A 19022-nucleotide genomic window follows, 5' to 3' on the forward strand; every position below is an offset into this window, starting at 1 on the left:
TATATACAAAAAAAATACCTGTAGAATTGACATAATGGTATCTATATATATATATATGTATGTATATATATATATGTATGTATATATATATGAGTTTTCATTTATGTGTTAACGCTAAAACTGCAGACAAGCATTGTATATTTTGTATTTTTAAAAGCATGGAATTGAATTGTTATATTTAACAACAATATAAATTTCTAGTCTCAGGATAAATTTTTATTTAAAATTTTATTGAAATTTCGTGTGAATAATGACATTAAAACAAAATGTAGTTATTAATTAAATACTATTGAAAGACTTTTTAAGAGTATTGTTCTCATTCTAACATAAATGACTATATGCATGAAAATTATCTGTGTCATGTAACATTTTAGACATCTTTTATGACATTTAATTTTAACAACCAAATACTTTATCTGAAAATCATATAATATTTGTTCAAGAATATGGAAAAGTGAAACTTATATAGATTGTCCCGATATTTACTTTAATTTTATAAATTTGTTATTTACAGCATATAATGCTCAAGCACCCTTAATATGTTATTTTACAATTTAATATACCTGCCTAACTCATTATGAAAACAAAGCATTTTTATCCAATTTCGTATTAAAAAGTACTATTGCAAACAAACTACACTACTAAAATATTAAACGAAGATTTTCTTACGGCGTGTATTCCTTATAAGAAGTGATAGCGATGGGGATGGGGATGGGAATTGGAAGTGGCAACACCTTTGGGGCTAACAAAGCTCCTACTAACCCAAGTTTCAACAGTTTCTTTACGTGAGCCTCAGAATCTTGAACAGCGAAGGCCAGAAGAATACCAATCAAGAGTGCGTAGCTGAAAAGTTTCATGGTCGAAGAACTGCACGAGACAAGAGTCAGGAATCAGATTAATATTGGAACATTAGGCTACCTGTGGTTTAGGTAATATACATACATTAATGTATATTAAAGGCAAGATTCTGAAAAATGATGTCATGAAATTATAAGTTTCAGAGTAACCATTTAAACGAGAAGGTAAAAGTAACTAACTTACCTATTTGGGGCTTGTTAATCCTGAAGAAAGCACTAATAAATCACAATCGTCTTGTTAATGCGATATCACGCTTCACCGACTTCACTATTCGAAAATTAAAAAACGACAACAAAAACAAAAGTGAATATGTGTTCCAAGATTACTGTAGCTATTTCTAGGCAAGCTTTGGATAGAAGACATTTCCTGAATAAGGTGGCTTTGCTTTTAATACTCCCAGATCGCCAAGGATTGTTAAGCTCCTCCTTTCGATTTGCTTCCTCCTTCCGTCAAATACGGTTGTTTGGGCCTGCAGTTAAGAGGCGTGTTCAGAGAAAGCCTTTATTGGAGGGTAATTTTAACCATATTGTGTCATACCTGTAACAGCGTTTTCATCGACATTACTTTAAATGGTTGACCCAGTTTTGAGGTTAGTGTTAGGTAATTGCCCTTAAGGGAAAGCTCCTAATACTTTACTTCCGGAATTGTGTTTGTTGATTTTAACATTTTTCAAACGATAGCGATAACTTTAATCAGTGAATATATAAATTAAAATTCATCTTGCGTTTAGTTTTCCTTTTCAGGAACTTCATTTCCGTGAATTCAGTTGTCAGTATGTAAATATATTCAAATCCCACTCAATGTTATATAATACATCAGTTACTCTATACAAAATATATATTACAAAATAAAGAAAATCTACTGACGCACAGTTAAAAAAAAAAAGACATGTCGGCGTCCCTAATAATTTATTCTTATATTAAGTAGTATTCACACCTGCATGTTCGACTTCTGACAGAAAGCATTGACACACGATAAAGTCAGATTTACAGCGTCAAAACTCTGCTTATAGAACACAGAAGCGGTCACATCATACTGCAGTCAAGGTGAATCGTACGTATATATAGCATTTATTAATGATACATGTATATACATTATATATATATATAGCTTCTGACTGAAGAGATAAATGACAAAAACAATTCTATTTGATAATATATACGACAGAGAAAAAGTCTTATCCCTTTTGAATACAATGGTGGGAAGTTGCATTCAAACCTATAACTTATTTCTGTAACTTCAATACAATGAATGTATCAATGTTTTTGTCATTATTTTAATGTGTTAAAATTATTTTTTAATCTATTTTTCTTATCTAACTTATGAACGTACAATGTTTATTGTTCTTTGATGTCAATATATATATATTATTACAGCATTGCCATATCTAACCACATTACATCGTTATGAATTGTTATTATTAGTTAACTCTTCTTTACAAGTATTAGTCCAAAAAGTTGACGATATTCAGAAATTCTCACTTTATACTACTTTACAGTTTCTTTCCATAATGTTATCCTATTAGTATACCTCATGGATTGTGAAATATAGCGAAGATTTGGTAATATCAATTCTTTGGTCCAGTTTTCGTTTAATGACAAAAGTGAAATTATTTTTACAGTGCTACTTTTAGTCATCATTACTAATTTGTTTGGGGGGGGGGGAAGGAAAATTACAGTTTATGGAACTGGTTAGCTATTAAAATCGTCATCGTAAGGACTGGTCTTCATATTACACATGAACCAGTTCAGTATTTACTAGGATACATATAGCCAGAAATTGCACTAAATAAAAAAAAACCTGTTGCGATTCATAATATATGCAACGAATTCTCTGAGATAAGTTATTTCACAATAGGATAGTGGATAACTCACGTTGCTGAAGGAACTAGTTTAAATTTCTGTAAGACACATTTCTCCAAGATGTAAATTTAATGAAAATCGGTAGCTTTGTTTGATAAAGTATGCATTATAGGTTTTAAAATTGTATCAGGAACAGATAAAAAAAATAAACAGTCAATGGATGCACCTATGGAAGAATCCATCTAAACTCTTTCATCTTATTATCACAGCCAGACATTATGTCGAACATATCACTAAGCACGGTAGTGTTCAGTATATAGGGATGGGCCGAGAAAAAACTGGTTGTCGTCTTCAATCTATTATTCTATGATGTTTACAAATGGCTGCTAAAGTTGAGTTATAGCTTTATCTGAGCACCTAATTGCCATTATCCAGTGTATCACAGCTTGTGAGACTCCTAATATCATTGAAAAGTGTTGCTAAAGTAGAAGCTGGGAATTAGTTAAAGAGCCAAAGTGTTCATCTTTCTTTTTCCTTCTCCCACACTAGCCAAAAAATTAGAATCATTTAAATTAATATTCAAGGTATCAAGGATATCAGGTATTTATACAACTGACAGATCTGTGTACATGTTATTGATGTCTGAGTTTAAAAACACCAGTTTCTTAATTATCAAAACAATACATTATATAGCGGTCTACTTTTCTTCAAATTTTCAGTGAGGCCGAGCCTGGCAGCTATGTGTATATGCATGGTAGCATACTTCATTGCTTGGTATCTATATGATTCCCTCCTTATTAATCAACATGACCCTAGTATGTGGTGGAGTTGATTGTATGCACATGCAGTGAGTTGGGGTGAAGTTGAGAGGCGTGGGTTCTGTAAATATCCCCTTAACGTCAGTCCAGCGCTCTGCGGTACTTGTCCGTCCAGGAGGAACCATTCCAGCTTCAACGGCTCCCAATATAACCCTAAATTAGAGAAACTGATATGACATTAACAATATATATTACCATTGAATTATAGAAATAAAACAAATGTTCACTTATCAACCTACTTCAAATAAACTGTATAAAAAAATAGGTGAACAAATAATAATTTTTGGGGGCAAAAATTAAGTATGATGTAGGGATGTCAATGCCCAAAAGTACAGAAACAAGATATGGATGAATACACAAAACCATACAAAATCCCTACATAGGTAGCCAGTAATTACCGAGTCAATCTTACAAGCTTATGCCCCCCCCCCCAGTGGCATGTCTACGGACATACAACGCTAAAAACCGGGTTTCGATACCCGTGGTAAGCATAGCACAGATAGCCCATTGTGTAGTTTTGTGCATAAATTCCAACAAACAAAACAAGCTTATGGTTATCAGTCACTGTAAAACTGTATAGTGCTATTCAACTGATTCAAACAAACAAAACAAGCTTATGGTTATCAGTCACTGTAAAACTGTATAGCGCTATTCAACTGAAATGATTTCATTCAAACCTAGATCCATGCAACTGACAGTAATTCAACATTAAGTTGTAGATAAAAGTTATTCTAGGAAAGATTTGGTTACTTATGTAGTGATTTTTGTATGGTTTTTGTGTATTCAACCCCACCTTGTTTTTGTACTTTTTGGCATTGCCATCCCTACATCATACTTAATGTTTGCAAAAAAAAAAAATATTTTTATATTAAAATTCGTTAAGTCTTAGACAGAAAGAGGAATGAGCATTTAACTAAGTAAAATGGTGCATCGGTAGTGAACAAAAATTTGGAGCTTTAGAGTTTGTTCTTAGTTTAAGAAAAAATTTTATAAGTTTGTAGAAGATGGTAGTTAACAATACAACATTATTGTGATATTGATGGAAGTAAGACTAAAATATTTTTCTGCGTTATTTTGAACTTGAAATCTCATATTATATGACAGTAAAAATTCGAAACAGGTGCAAGCTATCATAGAAAATAGTTTTATAAATACAAATATGTGATTTTATATAATAAATACCAAGCCATTTGACTTGTGTTGTCCTTCCAGGTGTATCTCATTAGGGCCCGGCATGGCCAGGTGGATAGGGCGCTCGACTCGCAATTTGCGGGTCGCGGGTTCGAATCCACGTCCCACCAAACATGCTTGCCCTTTCAGCCGTGAGGCCCCCCAGTGGTACAGCGGTATGTCTGCGGACTTACAACGCTAGAAACCGGGTTTCGATACCCGTGGTGGGCAGAGCACAGATAGCCCTTGTGTAGCTTTGTGCATAATTAAAAACAAGAAACAATCAGCCGTGGGGTGTTACAATGTGACGGTCAATCCCACTATTCGTTGGTAAAAGAATAGCCCAAACGTTGGCGGTGGGTGGTGATGACTAGCTGCCTTCCCTCTAGTCTTACACTGCTAAATTAGGGACGGCTAGTGCAGATAGTCCTCGTGTAGCTTTGCGCGAAATCCATAACAAACAAACAATCGTATCTCATTGGTACTAACGTATTGTGTTCCCAACCTCTACATGATCTGAGTTAAGTTACTTACCTGCGGTTAAAAATTTGAAACTACGATTACCGTAATTTGAAAAGTTTTATCTGACAATGTGTAATTAACTTTATGCCATTTTATTACACAACACGTGATGGTCTCTGTCATCTTAGTTCATGTAATAAATAACGATATTGATTTTTATTTGAAGATTACGTAATCAATGTACCCATATTATAGCCACTTCTTCATGCTTCATAATCCAGCAGTATTACTGTTTGGGAGGCATGTTTTTTTTATCAATTCATAATGTTGACCTTTTGATCATCAATGTGGGGAATGTACCAAACCTTAATGTTGTTTAATGGCATAAGTATACCATTTCATTATTAAAACCGTTTTACAATCTTTTAGAAGAATTATAATTCACTTACCCCTTGTAAAAGTTGGCTACATTTATGTGTTTGGTATCTTTGTAACAAGAGGGTTAAAAAGCATCTTATAATTTCAAAATTGATATGTCTGGATATGCCTCTGTAACTTAGCAGCCGATTGACAGAAATTTTTAAAGTCTCATTTCTTAAACAGTTTATTCTTTTCTCTGCTCACTGAATGAATATTTGAGAAACATTGTTATGTATTACAATTTCGAATGGTCTGAAACTGAGTTGAATTGTACTTTGGATTTAGTAGTTAAATAAATGCCGATATGTATCCAATTTATGATATTTGCCAACAAGATTGATACACACAGTTTTCTTTGTTTTATACAAATATGTTTTAATATACAAACAATAATACAATCTACAATAACGGTTATTACAAATAGTTACTACAAACAATGATTTATATACAAAAGTTTTACAAACTTACAAACAATACCGAGTGTTCTTTCTGGTCTGTAACTTCCTTTATGTCTTATCGAGGATTCACGATAAGCGAGTTAATTTCGAGTTTATGTAGGTATCATTCACTTAATAGTTAATAGTTCTGTGGTCTTCACTGATCACACGCCAATTTTTTTCCACCGATGACGTTAGGTAATGTTTTCGTAAAAGTACTAAAGTCCGATGTGAATTCACTGAAGTTATAATGGTTTGTAATGTTCAAAATTTATAAATGTTCCTGGTCAAATATCTTAAGATTTCCGATTAAGAAGCGTTATAACAATCACGGTTATAGCCTGCGAAGTTTATAGCACACGAACTATAGCAAACCAATAATAGATACTGTGTTTTTTGTTGTTGTTTTTTGGCGCATCACGTTGGTTATATTTATAGGCGTGTGGAGAGTTTCTCGCAACTTCGTAACAACACTGAGCTAACACTAGCGTATACGTACACACATATATTGTTGATTCTTACACTCTAGAATTTTCTACAACTTTAGAAAATAGGCGGGAGTTTTGCAATACATATTTAACTTGTAAGTTATGTATATTTCTAAATATAGATTTAATTTAAACAAATAATGTATAATAAAAGATCCGTCACAACATTAATTAATAACATAATTAAAGGTAAATATACTTTAATTACACTTGCGGTGTTTACGCTCTTCTTGATGATAAATTTTCAAGTGTAACTATAATTAAATAATGTATATGTGTCTCGAAAAAGCTCTTCTTGTTTGTTACAGTTCTTTGTTATTCATATATAAAAAAGAACCGATTCTTGTGTGCCCAATGTATATTTATTATTTTGGGAATCTCGCGTATAATTGTATTCAAGGCATATGATTCACTTATTGTGCTAAATGCAAAGGTGATAAACTAGTATTACAGTGCATGCTTGAAGCTTGAGACAAATCTATGTGTTTCATGCTGTTATGCAAAAACACTGATACACATTAGAGGTCTCAATGTGATGATTCCTTGTTTTGTTTTTTTTCAGAATGTTCAACTTAAAACTTTGCTTTTTATTCGCATGTCAATATCAATTGGGAGAAATATTTGAAAATGTAGTCGTTCTGTAAACATACAGAACCTTGTATTAGCATGATACATACATTCACTGTGAAATAACATACGCAATCAATATCTGTATATCTGCACATAAACATTTATTTATTAGCATCTGGATAAGAAAAACAATATTATAAGTACAAATTCATACCTCAAAATTGACATATCATAGTTCCTATATTAAGAGGAATATATTAGCATCCATACACAAGCTTATATTCTGATTGATATTCAAGCAGTCTCTCTACTGTGCTTACCTGCGTGTATATTGTTTACTAAACACAAATGCATAATATTGTTTATCAAATGAGAAAATATAATATTCATATAGCTTTATGAATTGATATAAAATGGCTTCCTTACATTGGTGTTTTATTAACAAGATCATTATCCAACTAGTGGTCAGTTTCACCTGTTAAGTTGTAGGTGTGTATTTATAGTCAACTATACATTGTGTATAAATACAGAGAGTTGAATAAGCTATGAAAAACATTTTAACACGCAAATCGACAAATAACTTGACAATAACAGCCGAAATCAAGGCGCTGTGGACAGCATGTATCATTACTATATTTGATAGTTTTTGACGGTTCATAGGTAGTGTGATGCAAAAGGCTTTTTAAACACACTTTTCAACACTGTTTATGCACCAAATTGATAATGGGTCCATGATTTTATTGGTGATGGTAAATATGTAAACGAAAATACTGTCAATATTGCAAATATTCTAATTATTGCTAGTATTTTACATAATAATTCTTTATCAATTATTTTCACTGAATGCTATAAAATGCGATTAATACTATCACCTCATTCAGCAAGATGACACTGTGCCCTTGATGATTCCTTCACAACATTGCTTATCCTATAGCGAAACCATGCATATCCTACCCAAAGTCGCACTCAGCTACACCTCTTGAAGTCACATTGGGTTTTCACCCAATAAAACCGTGTATAATACAGAGTAGGTGTTCTTACAGATTCTCGAACGTGTTGATTAAAAAATACTTTGTATCTGTATTTACATGGGAGTAAATACGATTTCCTGATACAAATTTTTGTTTATTACTGCTTTCAAAATCACTGAAACGGTTCTAAGTCTAGTTAGATTCCAGTAAATTTAAATCAGAGAAAGAGATTATTATTTACCCATAAAAAAACTAGTTATGTCTTCATATTATCATTAAAATTTTGTTTCACAAGCCTACAAAAAAACGGCTATGAATATTATATTCAAACCTGAAAAAAAAAACTATTATAAAACTCCTGCGCACGTCATAGGACTATTTTTATTAAAATTCTTGAAAGAGAAGTAGTGATTTTATACGTTTTTTTATCGCTACTGGCCAAGTTCTTCGAAGCCATTCAAGCACCGAAGTCTACAGTAAAAACGGCTAGGTATACTGCGCTAACCTCAGTGCATAGCTACTAAATGAACTCCTGCAAATGTTGTAAGGCTATTTTTAAGTTTATTCTTGAAAGTCGAGATTTCCACCCTCTACCATTTTCTAAGTTCTTCTTCACTACCAACATAAGCTCTTCGAAGCCATTCAAGCATCGCAGAAATGTAGAAACCACTAAAGCACCGCTCTACTAGTTGGAACTGCTCCATTTTATACTAATCAGAAACGCTTTGTTTTATTAGAATAAGCAGTATTTATATTTTATAACAGTGTATCCAGCCTTATTATTAATGATTAAAGTTTTACAAGCCGCTATAGAAAAAACGGCTACGGATATTTTACTGAAACCTGGACAGTAGTAATGAATGCAGTACTGAGTATGTCATCGGGTAGTTTCAAAATTAATTCAATCACATTCTTTTTTTCGGCCTCAAGAATTGACTATTAAAGTGAGTTTTGTAACAGTAAACGATTACCAATAGCAGATTTTTCTACTCTTGTGAGCGGTGATTTATTCTACTGACTTTTCGGGCCTCGCTTGTTAAACGCGTGTTTACACGAAACTTCAGGCACGAAACCAGCTGGCTCAGTAAGTAATGGTTGGATGAAAAAAAAAAAGCCAATGCAGCAGTAAACTGTTGAAAAACTTGTAACGTTCAACTGAATGGGTATGCACGTATGTAGCTTAAAATTCATTCTCCATTCATGGACATAAAAAAATAACTTAAGAAACAAGATAATTAAAAATTGTTAATTTAAAAACTGGAATAGGGATCATTAAAAAGTACAGAAACAAGTTAAATCAAAATGCAAAGATTATATTTTCAAGCCCACAACTGAGAAATCTAAAAATGTAAACAAACTAGCCTGGAAATAGTGTCTACATTATTTTCTCAAGTTACAGGTCACTATTTTGACTCCATGTCTACATTACTTATCAATTCTAGTGGAGTCAAAATAAGGATTTATAGCTTGAGAGAATAATGTATACACTATTTCCAGCCTAGTTTGTTTACATTTTTAGAGTTCCCAGTTGTGGGCTTAAAAATATAATATACGCATTTTGATTGAACTTGTTTCTGCACTTTTTGACGACCCCTATACCCCTTTTTGAATTAACAATTTTTAATTAGCTTGTGTCTCTTAGCTTTGGCAGTCTCATATAATATGTAGTTGTCTTTATATTACGAATAAACAAAAGTACGATCACATGGTCCCCTGGTGGGATAGCAGTTAGTTAACGGACTTAAAATGCTAAAATGGACTCAGCTGATAGCCAGTGTGGTATTGCTCTAAAACAAAAACAAACAAATGCATGTTTATAATGTTTTGTAATTTTATTTCAAAGATCTGTAAAGTTTTGTTTAATTTATAGTAAAATTTGATCAAACATATTTATAATGCAAACCCGTTATACTCGAACAACGAGAGTCAGGTAAGTTTTGCAAATTATCACCATATTGAAACTTTCTAAACTATCACACCCAACCGTTGTAGCCACCGTAACCGCCATATCCTCCATAGCCGCCATAGTCATGATAAGTCCTGAAAGAAGTAAACAAGTGGCGCCAATGAATCAAGGGTGAAGAAAAAACAACAACAACAGAAAAATAACTTTTTGTTTTTAAATGAAACAACTGTAAAGAGGGTTAATATAGCTCAAATAATCTTAATCTAGGGAGAAAGAGAAAATTTTGTCAAACTTGTTACACACATAAAATTTGCAAAACGCAAATTACTATTCTAGCCGTCGGGCAATTATGATACCGTAGTTTATCATAAACACGCAATTCTAATAGACTGAAATACCATTTTCTTTAAATATATATGTATTTTCATAAACGTTTAATTTATATTTTAACTTGCAAGAAGTAGTGTAATGTTGGGTAAGATAAGTCATTTAAAAACATTCTTTTAGTGTGTTAAAATATACAACATAAACAGACGTTTTAATGCCGTTTATATTTAAAAAAACAATATGTTTTTAGCATAAGACTTCCGGTGTTGTTTCTGCAACAAAAAATACTGAAATTCAGAGAAGTTACATTTAGGCAACAGGTATGATTTAAATGATAAAAGTAAGGTATTTTCTTACTGTTCACTAGAGTAAGCGATGGGGATAGGGATTGGTAGCACACTAGGAGTAACTGCTCCAGCGATTAAAGCACCGGCTACTCCAAGCTTTACCAGTTTCTTAATCAAATCAGCGTGTGACAGCTGAACACATATAACTAGAATGAGAACAATCAGCACAGTGTGGCACAGGATCTTCATAGTTCTACAACTCTGTGAAACAGAAGGAAAAAGTATTACAGTTTTACCATATTGAAGTAACGGTAATTTTGTAAACGCAGCGACATAGCTCGGTAAGAACTGGGCCCAGAATATATTTTAATAATACTTAACTTTCTTAGTCATGTATTGAAGAGACACCGTGGCAACTAATTATGTCTAACAGACAGTCACATTTTCTCTTAACTTCAAATTAACAAAACTTAATTTTATGTAGCAGTGCTGATCACATTTAATTTTAATATGAGGCATAAACTTTTGTGTTAATGTGTACACCTTACCATTCGTAGATTAAGTGTTCTGTTTACTTTAATCGGTTGTTGCAGCGTTCTACTTTTTATGAAAAATGTATAGTCAGTGCAGCTCATATGTATTAAATATTATCCTCTGCACTATGTAAAATTGAATAAGTTTGTATATAGTCTTTTATTTTACTAATTTAGTTCATTGAAATAGTACTAGTCCTACTTTTAATCTTATCCAAACGGTGGGCAAGTAAAATTACATGATGATTATCAGATGAGTCTTAAACTCGGAGATAGAATGAAAATATCAACTTGAGCTTAGTTTAATCATTTTTACACCATAAAAAACCCATCTGCTAAAGTGAAAAAAAAAAAAACTGTTTTAACCTTATTTCCTCTGCCCATTATCGGTCATATTATGAGCAGGTGAAATATCTGCCGGTTAGATAGGGAACTTCAGCTAAGATCTACACCATCTAGTAACAACAGAATATCTTACTGTTGTTGGTTTTTTAGTGAAAAGCTGCACAACGGGCTATATGAACTCTGTCCACCGCGGAGAATCGAACCCCGGATTTTAGCTTTGTAAATCCGTAAACTTACCTCTGACCCATCGGGTGATAAGTTGAACATAAAGTATCTATAATGTTCTACAAAATTTATTTAATTAAATCCATTTGTCTCAACATAATTCTCGCTAAATGTACATTAGTTTCAGTTATTTGCTGTTTGCTTTGACAAGTTCCTGTGACTGTTCATTATGTCTATACATTTTTTATGGCGCATTTTAGAAATATTCTCGGTTTTCTTCTTAACCTAATGTCATGTCACTCATTAGCCTATATCCCTTCACACACACTTTGTACTAATTCCGTTCCAGTCCGTTATATCGTTGTATACTTATTATCGATTCCGATAGTATGAAAACCAAAATGAAAATAAAAAAAAACTTACCGTAGTTATTTACACTTTTTGTTTCAAGATAGTTTGATTGTAAAATGCAAAGTGTCTTAACATGGAAGAATATCCTCTTTTTATACACATCTGAAAAGACTCAAGTTACAATATGACAGCCGAACCCACCTTACTCCTGCTAAAGACACACAAAAAAAACGAGGTTACGGTAATTTATGCATCATAATCTTCACCACTGGTTGATAACACAGTAACGTTAACTGTATCATTACGTTCTACAGGGTCATATTTTTAGAAACGAGGAAGTCTTATAAACCTTCATTTAAGAAAGGCAGGATCTGTTTCTGATAAATAAGACTTAATTTTGAGTTGGAAACCATTTTGGCTTCGTTTTCTTTTAAGGTTAATAGGCACTGTAAAACCAATTTTACACTTCAAAGGACAAGTCACCATGTTCTCTGTTTCGTATAAAAGTATTTTTTTTTTAATGACAACTTTCTTTCTAACCCCTTCCGTGATCTACCAGAAATAACTCGGGAACCCTCCATGTTTTAAAAAATGTTTGCCCGAATTTATTCGCATGTTATCATGTATTGCAACGAAATTTTGAGCTAATTTCCAAAAAAAAAAAAAACCTGAAACGGAAAGGGTTAAATATAAAGATAAAAGTCTTATTTCATTGTACAATTGTATTATGTTGTGGATAATAAACTTATGATGTAGGTTTAAATCACAACCGTCTAAATTTCACTTTATAGTCTTTTTATGGGATTTGAAAACAATTTGAGGCTGACATTTGGAATAGGAGTAGGATATTGTCAGAAACCAAACGTCATTCTGACGTATTTTGTCACTATTTCGAAATTTTAACGCCTCCCTAGCCAAACTGAATATTTGTTTCTGGAACCGTTTCGTTTAGATCAGTCATACTGAAGTTCGATCCACCACAAATACATATTTAGGCATTCAATGTTCTTATGGTTTTATCGGCTTTTTAACAATGTCTAATACAATTAAATTTGAAATTTTGAGTTAGGGAAAACGTGATTGAGCATAGTTTTATGTTAAAATAGACGACACTGACGTTTTGATTTTAGTAATGTGGATTGAAGTTATACATTTATGTGTTCCCCGTGTTACTAACGGGTCCGTTATGAAGTGATTGTCTCAAACGCTCCTGAAATTTCCCCATTAATATCATACTTTGGTTGTTTGTAGTTAAGCACAAAGCTACACAAAGGGCTATCTGTGCTCTGTTCACCACGGGTATCAAAACCCGGTTTCTAGCGTTGTAAGTCCGCAGGCATTCCGCTGTGCCACGGGGGGGCTAATATCATAATACCATCATTTATTAATAAGTATTTATTGTACGATTACTGAAACAACATAAACGAACAACACAGCACTTCTATGCATATTTCTTGAATTTGTTAAACAATATATACATATAGCTTTACTTGCATTAAGCTTTATCGCATATGATTTCATTTTAATACTAGAAAGATCGCAATAATCATTTTCTTTAAACCTGAAGTGAACAAAAAAAAGATTTCATTTAGTTTCATGAACACATATAAATAAAAAATTAGATAAAATGATTTTTACTTGAAGTCTAATCACTAAAAGCATCAAGTACATCTGTACACTTCTCTTAATTTTCCCCTACGCCAATTTTCGCTATGAAAACTTGAGCTATAAAATGAAGAAATGGCTAAATAGTTCTTAACCGTTTATTCTTTCATACTAAACCCAGTTTTCTCACAGAAAGTTTTGCGAATTAAGTGATTTTTGGAGAGAGAACTTCAAAAGAAGGAAACATTTGAAACTTTATAATTTTTGGGAATATTAATTTTGCCTTAGATTGAATAGTTAAGATTGTTTTTTACTGATGATTTAACTTTGCTTCAGGTGGACAATTTATCTTCGCTTTGGACTAATATATTATTTTTACTTTGGATAAAATTGTCTTCGCTTGGAGCTATGAAACTAAACTTGCTTTCAGCTGACAAGTTGTTTTTGCTTTGGATTTAAAAGTTACTTTTGGCTTTGGCCAAGAATTTCTTTTTCTTGTAATTAACAAAGTCTGCTTTCGACTAGCAAGCTACTCTCGTTTCTGTTGATTTCTTACCCTTGTTTTAGGTTGAAAATGTACAGTTGCTTTGAGTTCAAGAAGTAAACATAACATATATATGTATATAAATCCGTTGAACATGCATAATATCCTTGATATATCCTCTGAATTGATCTTTATTTTCAAGTGATAAATGAACTTCTTATCGACTAGAAGAAAAAGATTTGCTTAGGTTTGACATATAGTTTTTCTTCATATTGGAAATGTATTTACCTTTTCCTGGAACTGATAGATTATCATTGTAGTGGGACTAAAAGAAGATGTATGATGTAAAACCTTTAAAATTTAGAAATAAACACCCTTATTAGGACTACAAATGTGATGAAAATCGCGATTTATTGCAATTGTTTTTTCCTGATTTTTTTATTAGTTATGTACCGGTTTCAAAACAAAGATGTTTAAAATCAGCATTTTAGATCTATATCTTCTCTGTCGCAAGTCGCTGCCCATGAGCACTTTTGCATATATTATTGCATATATTATCTGCGTGATCTACGTTCTACTATATTGGACGATTGAATTATCATTTGTGACTGTAAAATAACTCGTTGCCCTTGTGTTAGACTGACAAGTTTCGTTTGGACTGAAGAATTTCGTTTCGTTTAGACTAACAAGTTTTGTTTCGTTTGTATTAACAAGTTGTATTTGTAATGGACTGATACTTTTCACTTGTGGGATTACAAGTCCCTTGCTTTAGATTAACAAGATAAGTAAAAGTAGTGTAGTTTATGCAGCAATCAAGAAAAATGTAGTGGGATTAATTATAAATTATAACTGGAACAAAATATATTTTTACGCATACCTCTTTTTTTGAAGCCACTCATGCAAAGTAATTGCTTTTTTAAACATTATCAAAGTTTTCTTTCAGAGTAAACGCATAACAAAGTGTAACAGACCGTTGAAAAGAAAGTGTCTTTTTAAAAAAAAAAAACTCTAAGCCTCGTGTTCTTATTGACCTAGAAATGATTTGAGGTGATTTTTTTTGTGTGTTTTTTTGGAACATAGGAGTACCGCCTGTGGATTTAAGGGGGTTTATTTTTATGAATATGAAAGTAAATAGTTAAATCGCTGTAAGGAAAAAATTTCTTAGCCAACATTTCGGTGATAATTAATAATCTATTGTAGCCAATTGTATGGTATAATATTAATATCTGAGGCCATTCTACAAGTGCAATGAAGAAATTGACAAAACTGATATGATATTAACAATATAAATTACCACTGAATTATAAAAATAAAGCAAATGATCACACAACCTACTTCAATGAAATTGTTAAAAAACAGAGGAAACAAGTATTATTTTTGCCTAAATTAAGTATGATGTAGGTATGGCAATGCCAAAAAGTACAGGAACAAGGTAGGGATGAATACACAAAAGCCATACAAAAGTCACTACATAAGTAACCAAATCTTTCCAAGAATAACTTTAAGCTACAACTAAATGTTGAATTCCTGTCAGTTGCATGACTTCAAGTTTGAATAAAAACATCTAAATTGAACATTGCTATACAGCCTTACAGTGGCTAGTAAATACATGTTTGTAAGGTTGACTCAGTACCTACCGGCTACTTCCCTACCTTGTTCTTGTACTTTTTTATTTATTTTTTATTACTTGTACGGTTTAAACTCAAAAAGAACTTGAAGTATGTCATCATTGTATGCGCTAACAGCAATATAAGTCTATTAGGCTTTTAACGTGCTATGATTTGAGGTGTAACATTACGAGTGTATATATTATAACATCGACTTCTTAGACGTTATACATAATTCAGTTTGAGGTATGTCCTTCATCTGTGTGCATGCAACAATATAAACTTACTAGTAATAGTTTTTTTAAACGTTGACTGTGTACAACTGTTTTGCACAATCATAATTGTATCCAAACGTTGTTTGTGTGCATTTATAATCGTACTTCTAGCTAAGCATTATGATATACAGTTGTATTAAAATCATGGCATTAGTTATAACCGAACATTATTTATGTGCAGTTGTGATATAGTACCACATCATTTCTAACCATGTGCTCTTTGTTAGCGGCTATTTTACAATGATTGCATTATTTTTAGTCAAATATTGTTTGTGCGCTGTTATCATTATCACAGTATTTCTAATCAACTGTTGTGTCTTCACAGTTGTTTTACAATTATTATATTAGTTCTCGATAAACATTATTTGTGTACAATTGTTATAAAAATATTACAGCCTTTTTATAAAATGTTGTTTACCTATAATAATTGTTGCATACTTTTTACACGAGTTAATAAACTTTTGACTTTAACTGGAAATCGGTTTTGAGCAGAGAAAGGTCAATATTTAATTTAATTTTCTTAACATTTTGTGCCCGTTTTTGTTTTATTTGTGTATTAACAGAAAACCCATTTCCCCCAAGTTAAGAACATGAAATCTGGAAAGCTCAACAACTTCAAACACTCATTCGGGAAATAAAAATGTATAGATAGCTGTGAACTAAAAAATTTACGTCGATCAAACTTCCTTATCTGCTTTCATATGAAGATTCATTGGATAATATTCTTTACCACGAGTTGGTTATTCCAATGAGAGCTGAAATAACTCGAAACTTGAAACTTAGATGGTGGCGGAATGGTTTTTGTTACGTATTATATAATGCATCTATAGACGTCACCTAGTTAGCCAGTTTTAAGTTTACAGGCTTGCAGTGCTAAAATCCGGGGTTTGATTACCCGCAGTGGACAAGGCGCAGATAGCCCATTGAGTTGGTTTACGATGAAAAACATCTATAAACAACCAAAAATATAGTAATGATAACACTGGACACCAAACAGTTTGCTACTAGAGAAAACTCAGATGATTCGAGGTAATTTGATGGTGCTGGTTTCAAGATTTTGAGTTATTGTAATATCTCAATGTTTTATCAGCACTATATGAAATGCCATGCAATCAACTTAGTACAGTAGATTTATACTGTGAAATTACTTTTACTTGGACAGTGTAATGGGTAAAGGTCGTACATTTTTGATAAATTCAAACACTGACAGCATTCCAAATATATTGTTCATATATGCTATTTCTTTTCAATATAATTGTAGCGAATTGCACCACTTTTGCTCCATCCCCACGCTCACCTTCTCCGACCAGGAATTACGAAACCCTCACGTGCTCAGTTTGCTAGAAAATTCGGGAAGTCCCTCGACTGAGCATAAAAGGAGCGGAGTCAGACGCTTCTCTTTCAGTTGCCTCTCACTCACTCAGTTGGTCACTTCGCTCGCTCCGCGCACTGTCAAAACAAAGTCCGATCTTCTTTCTGGCATCATACTCGCGATATAATCAAATTTTGAAAAACTTTGTTTTTTAAAGTCTTTTAAACTGTAGTTCTGTAAACATACATTATTTTATATTTTTGAGGAAAATAATTTAAAATGCTGGCTGCCTTCAGTTCAAGAAAGGCTCAAAAGTCCAAAAATCACCAAAACAGTTTCTGCTACATTTGTGGAAAATAATTTTAAATGCTGGCTGCCTTCAGTTCAAGAAAGGCTCAAAAGTGCAAAAATCACCAAAACAGTTTCTGCTACATTTGTGGAAAATATATTACATTTTCACAAAGTAAAAACATCACATACAAGGTCAAGGTAGCTTACTACCACTATTTTGGGTGTAAAATTGGGGACCAAGAAAAAAATTGGGCTCCACATGTGTGTTGTACAGTTTGCACATCTGGCTTGACACAGTGGCTGAATGAGAAAAGAGCAAGTATGCCATTTGCAGTTCCCTTGTTATGGCATGAGCCCAAAGATCATCTAACTGAATGTTATTTTTACATGACCAATGTTTCTGGATATTCAGAGAAAATTAAACGATACATTAAATATCCACATATTGCATCTGCAATGAAACCAGTACCTCATGGGGGATAGTCTTCCAGTGCCACATCCACCAGCGAATTGGGAAACAAAAGAGTTATCCTGCAAAGAAGATAATGAATCATATTCATCCTCTTCATCTAATAATTCTCTTCTTGTGACACGTCAACATAAACTGCCATATCTGATCACAGAAAAAGAGCTAAATGATCTGATTCATGACTTGTCTCTATCAAAGCAGCATAGGGAACTTCTTGGATTTCGTTTACAGCAGTGGAACTTATTAGCTCCAGGTACAAGAGTTTCAATTTACCAAAGTCGCCATCAAAGGTCCTGCTTCTCACTACAGCATGCAAGATACTTTGTGTTTTTGTGCAACTGTTGATGCAGAATGGAAGAATTAGGTACTGAACACCATCCTCAAGAATGGAGACTTTTTATCGATTCATCTAAAGTTAGTCTGAAAGCTGGCTGTACTTTTGCACAATGGGAGCATTAAGCCATCGATTCATGTTGCTCATGCTGTGAACATGAAAGAAACTTATCAAAGCAAGCAGGTTATACTTGAGGCCATCAAATATAATCACGTATTATTTTCACGATATATAAGAATATTTTGAATAAATGTAGAGGTGATCAATAATTTTCAACATGATTTCTAGAATCAACATCTTCAAATTGCTCAGAAACAGTTACATTTTTCTGGTAAGAGAGGAACCTTTTTTGTTGTTGTCCGGTGTAATCACTGGTATAATTTGGTCAGCCTTAAATACTATATCAAAGAGAAAAATCATTTTTGAACTGGTTAATTGCAGTTTATAAGAAAGACTTGGACGTGCTATTTACATTGGCGTGTAACCTCATGTCCAAACCGTGGCTCCACAGACATATTTAACACATACAACTTTGATTCAAAACAACTTCACAACCATTAAAAGTTAATTACCACCACAAGACAGCCCGGCATGGCCAGGTGCGGGTCGCGGGTTCGAATCCCTGTCATGTCAAACTTGCTCGCCCTTTCAGCCGTGGGGGCGTTATAATGGGGCAGTCAATCCCACTATTCGTTGGGAAAAAAGAGTAGCCCAAGAGTTGGCGGTGGGTGGTTA

The 19022-nt window shown here is 32.9% G+C and overlaps 1 protein-coding gene and 1 long non-coding RNA gene across 3 annotated transcripts in view; one reads left to right on the top strand and one right to left on the bottom strand.

Moving 5' to 3' along the window:
- Nucleotides 1–1501, bottom strand: part of LOC111085953 — a 2173-nt gene extending 672 nt beyond the window's left edge. The window contains exons 1-2 of the long non-coding RNA XR_002610724.1: nucleotides 1042–1501; nucleotides 670–867 (exon numbers count right to left, since the gene is read on the bottom strand). This is a non-coding gene — a long non-coding RNA (uncharacterized LOC111085953). The remainder of the gene's footprint in view (nucleotides 1–669; nucleotides 868–1041) is intronic.
- The window catches only part of LOC106459950 (rho GTPase-activating protein 18-like), a 174724-nt gene that overhangs the window by 71392 nt on the left and 84310 nt on the right, over nucleotides 1–19022 (top strand). The gene's annotated exons all lie outside the window — the stretch shown is intronic.

Source organism: Limulus polyphemus, unplaced genomic scaffold, assembly GCF_000517525.1.
Source record: "Limulus polyphemus unplaced genomic scaffold, Limulus_polyphemus-2.1.2 Scaffold31, whole genome shotgun sequence".
NCBI classification, from domain to species: Eukaryota; Metazoa; Arthropoda; class Merostomata; order Xiphosura; family Limulidae; genus Limulus; species Limulus polyphemus.